The sequence below is a fragment of the Maylandia zebra genome, linkage group LG1 (genome assembly GCF_041146795.1).
Source record: "Maylandia zebra isolate NMK-2024a linkage group LG1, Mzebra_GT3a, whole genome shotgun sequence".
Taxonomy (NCBI): Eukaryota; Metazoa; Chordata; class Actinopteri; order Cichliformes; family Cichlidae; genus Maylandia; species Maylandia zebra.
In genome coordinates, this window is record NC_135167.1 from 28,877,454 (window position 1) to 28,882,230 (window position 4,777).

At 38.0% G+C, this 4,777-nt stretch overlaps 1 protein-coding gene across 1 annotated transcript in view; it reads left to right on the forward strand.

Moving 5' to 3' along the window:
- Positions 1-1,934, forward strand: part of LOC101483302 (monoacylglycerol lipase ABHD2) — a 17,367-nt gene extending 15,433 nt beyond the window's left edge. Inside the window, exon 11 of the mRNA XM_004557922.4 lies at positions 1-1,934. This exon is cut by the window's left edge and continues 1,370 nt beyond it. The gene's annotated coding sequence lies outside the window, so the exon portion shown is untranslated.
- Positions 1,935-4,777: the final 2,843 nt, after the last annotated feature.

Sequence of the window (4,777 nt, forward strand, 5' to 3'; positions counted from 1 at the left end):
GATGATCATGTGGTTCTTTGAAATGTTGAAAATTTAGCCTTCTGATTGGCGAGCGTGGTGCTACAAAAGGGAAAGTTCAGCAGATGTGAAGCAAATTTTTCATTTGTAATAATCTGAGCTGTGAGGTTTGACGAGTAGGAGGGCTGAAGATACCAAAGCTCAACCGCTATTTATTTTAGTGGCTTGTTCGTATGATTCTGGTGTTTGTTTAACTGTAGTTTAGATGGAGAATGCTGCATGCAAGAAAGAAGATGGATTTTAACCGTAGGGAATATTTTTTTATTTCAAAGACTTTGCCGAAAATCTCAGTTCTTGTTTTGTTGACTGCACTGAGAATAAAGGGTGTTGCTGCACGAACTGCTGAAAAAAAGATCGCAAACATCTCTTGTTGAAATCATACTGCAAGACTGGGACCTTTGGACTTTTCAAAACCCGATTTAAATTCAAACCTTGTTGTAAGGGCTCTAAGGAAGCTTCTTCCAAGGTAATATAAAGCCAAGAAATGTGTGATCTAAAACCTGCTTCTGAACACTGTGATGAGACGCTAAGGGTGGTTTGAAATGATTAAGTGACTGACAGCAGGGCATTTTATGAGGCTTCCTAGGCCGTGGTTTGTGTGTTGTAATACCTGGTTGATAGTATTTGATAAGTAGAAGTGTTTGAGTACTGGAAGGTTTGCCATATCAGGATATAACAGCACTGAATGTCAATCAATCGAAGCTTGTAAAGTAATAATAAATATCAGATAATAAGAATTGAATATTAAAGCTTATATATGGCGTTCCAAAGTTTGTTCTTAGCTTTAGAAATAGTTGCTTGGTTACCAGTAGTAGTATTTAAAGTGCTGTAATTGTGAATCTGATCTGTTGCTCTCTTTGCTCTTTGGAAATTTTATTATCAGTTATTTTCTGAGGTATAACTGCCTTAAACCTTTCTGAGCAAATACTATGACATCCAGGTATTAATCTCACCAATGCTGGCTTGGCTAATGTGGGGATAAAAGGGAACTCTTATCCAACTTCATCTCCTTTAACTCAGGGCATCTGTCAACACCAAGCACCAGTCTGACACCAGTGAACCCTTTTTTCTTTGTTTTTCGTCTCATTGGAGTCGTTTTTAATGTACTGTAAGATGAAATGAGACACGCTGTGGCAGGTGGTCATCAGCCTGTCTTCTGAGTGGAAACCCTCAGTTTTATAACAGTATTGGAAATGAGGCTGCACTTGATGTGATTGGTGACATAATTGTGTTTGGTGTTTCAGTCGGCCTGCCAACACCCTCTTTCTTTTCACGTCTAGCGGTCGTCAACCAGCATTTGCTCAAACAACAAATCACTGTTGCCATCTGTTGTCAGGGAAACCGAACTACAACTGCCAGTCTTCGTGGCAAACATCCTCTCATCCACCCACAGTCAGATTATAGTAAATGGTTCATCTGTAGTCCACAGCTCTCATTTAAAATTACACGTTTGGGTTTATTCGGGCTCGATTTCGATGACACCAGCAAAAACCCAGTTTCTGCAGTACGAGCCATGTGTTTTGGGTTGTTGCTGTTGTTGTTGTTTTTGTTGTTGTTGTTTTTTGTTTTTTTTAGAAAAATGTTTTTGCCTCTCCACAACTTTGCACAAAAATGCAAGTTTGGATGTATTATTTGGATTTTTTTTTTCTAGTTAATTATTTTGGGGGTATTTTTTAATTTTATTTTTGTATTGTTCTTATGACTTCTTGTGTTATCTGCTTGTGTAAATGCAGTAGAGTGTGAGTGTTGATAGGTAAACATACAGCAGGTGTATACTGTGTCATATCACCACCTCTGATCCCCAAAAATCCAATATTGTTCACTTTAACAACAAAAATAAAACATCTATGTAAAGATGGTGTATATTAGATTTGAGGGACCAGGGATGGAAAAATAAAGGCAATAACCAAACAGAAGGGATTCTCTTATTATTTAAACACTAATGTGACAATAAATGGTGTCAAAGTATATTAGACCAAAACATGTCATACTCATTGTAATAATTTCTCATGGATCTGGGATCTGAAATGTTATTTTACTGTACTGATACAAAAATTGTGTTCCTCTGTATTTATCCTAAACTCACTGCTTCAAACATCAAGTTTATGGGCTCATATTTAATTGCTTGGAAACTAAATGACTCAGATATCTTGAGTAAATTTAAAATGTCCAAAAAATTTGGGAAGAAAAACTTGGATTGGAGTAAAATTTGCTTAATATTATTGTTTTGTTTTTTTCTAGAAAGATTTTTTTAAATGTAGAATCCATAACTGTCAGTACCAGGCAAGTGGATGGGAGCCCACTGTGTGTTAACCTACAATTATCATTATACAGCTTTAATTTTGTGTTTACAGTTTTGCTGAATGAAGGCTAAAGGGTGTGTTGGGACAACTAGAGGGGGGGATGCAGTCACACAACATAATGTACTCTGATACTGAACCCTGGGTGTGTTTGTTGAAGAAATACCTGTGGTGTGCGTGTGAACTAATTATGTGAGGAGACGTGCTTATTGTGTTCCAAAATAAATTATTTTCTCAAAAGAAAAATGGTTTCTTTTTTCTCCTCCAATTAGAGCTTTGTAAATATATTGTAGAACACGCTTTAATATTTAACAATAATTTGTATATCACAGATTGTGCTGAATTGAGCCTTCATGTATTGACTCCTTTTATCTTTATAGCTTTTCTACCTCCCCAGTTATCATGTGTACTACACCACAGGAAAAGTAATCAAAACACAACTAAATCAAACCTTGTTTTGTTTTTTCACCATCTATGCTGTCAATTAGCAAATATGTGGTGTGTTTAAGGACAGAACAGTTGGTGGGAATGCTGCATGCTGTAAGGGCATCTGTATTTTAAATGCAGTGCAATTTAATAGCTTGCAGTCCAGATTTTAGGTACACATTATGATCAAGTCGTGTGAAAGGTTCTGACAAAATTCAAAACTCAGAAAGATAGGACAACTCTGGAGTTTTGCCAGGCCTAAAAAAGCAGCTTGACCTAGAAATCTGTATGAGGTAACATTGGTCACTGATTCATTTAAGCTACAGCTACTTGCAGATGTATTGATACTAGCGTTTATAATAACCAATGCATAGAAAATATAAGCGAGAAACATCTACCATGAGTATTGAGCTTGCATAGTTTGTCCATCAGAGGGTGGTCTTTAACTTCCTTATTGGCAACAGAGGCCTGGGCAGAGCCACAGCTAAGACCTTCATATACCATGATGACCTGTTTGTCTCTCATGGCTTGGACTTTCTTTTTATGACTGAAACGTGGCTACCCACTGATGATCTAGCTGCTTAGACCGTAGTACAATTAATTACAAAAATCCAACCTGGAGGTCACAAAAGCGTGAATAAGCTTCTCCAGGTCCTCATGTGGAACATAATGCCTAGCCTTAGAGATAAGGCGCAGTTGGTGGAAGCTAGATCTCACTACAGCAGACACTTGCTTATTGAGTTTGAGCGAGCTATCCAGCAATGGCTTAAAAGCAGATTGAAATTTCTCAGCAATATTGTTCGTGTCCAAGTACGCCTGGAGCTGGGAGAGTCTCTCCGGGATCTTGGACATGAATGAAAGCTTAGAGCTCGGTCTGTAGTTTGAAAGGTCATAACAGTCAGAGTTTCTTATGACAATAAACTACGACAAAACTGAGATTATAATTTTCGGTACGCAAGACTCTGTTAGTCTCATAAGAAATGACTTGGGCCCACTATCACCTAATGTACACCCCCATGTAAAAAAGCTTGGTTTCATTTTCAATTCTACCCTTAAGCTGGACAAACAAATAAATTCAGTTGTTCGTGGCAGTTTTTTCCAACTCGGGAGCATTTCCAAACTCAAAAATATCTTTCATCTGAAGGTCTGGAAATCGTTATCCATGCCTTCATATCATCACGTCTTGACTACTGTAACTCTCTCGATTTACACATCTGTCACTCAAGCCTGTTCCGCCTGCAACCAAAATGCATCAGTACCAGAAAGAGAGTATTACTCCGATACTCGCATCTTTACATTGGCTGCGAGTTAAATATGGAGTTGACTCATGGATTTATTATTTGTTTTTAAAGCCCTCCATGGCTTGGCTCCAGATACAATCTCCTTAGCCTGCACCTACCCACTCAAACTCTGCGTTCCTCCAGTCAGATGCTTTTATTGGTTCCACGCTCCCAGTTATAATCTAGAGGTGACAGGGCTTTCTCCATTGCCACTTCAAGACTCTGGAACAGTCTTCCCTCTTTCATAAACTCCTCTTCCTCTTTGGAAGTCATCAAATCAAATTTGAAGACCTACCGATTTCCAAAGGCTTTCGCATCTCTTTGACACCACTTTTATTCTGCTTTAGTTATTCTGGTCTTTTATCTCATTGGATGATGTATGCATGTATATATGTATACACCTATTTTATGTACACGTATGTGTGCTTGTGTGTGAATGTGTACACTTTCGTATATGTATCTGCATATGTGCATGTACATCTATATTTCTACAAACAGGTGTATATAAGAGTCTGCTTTGTGTGTCTATATATACGGATGTCTGACAGTGTTTTTACAATGTTTCTTATCTATTTTAATTCTTTTTTATTTGATTTTATTATCTCTCTGTTCAGCACTTTGGCCGACACTTGATGTCTTTTAAATGCGCTATATAAATAAACTTGACTTGACTTGATAGCTGGACTGGCCATCCAGCTACGCTGCACAGCTGCCTCTTCTTCTCTCACTCTCTCCCCCTCCCTCTCTTGCTGC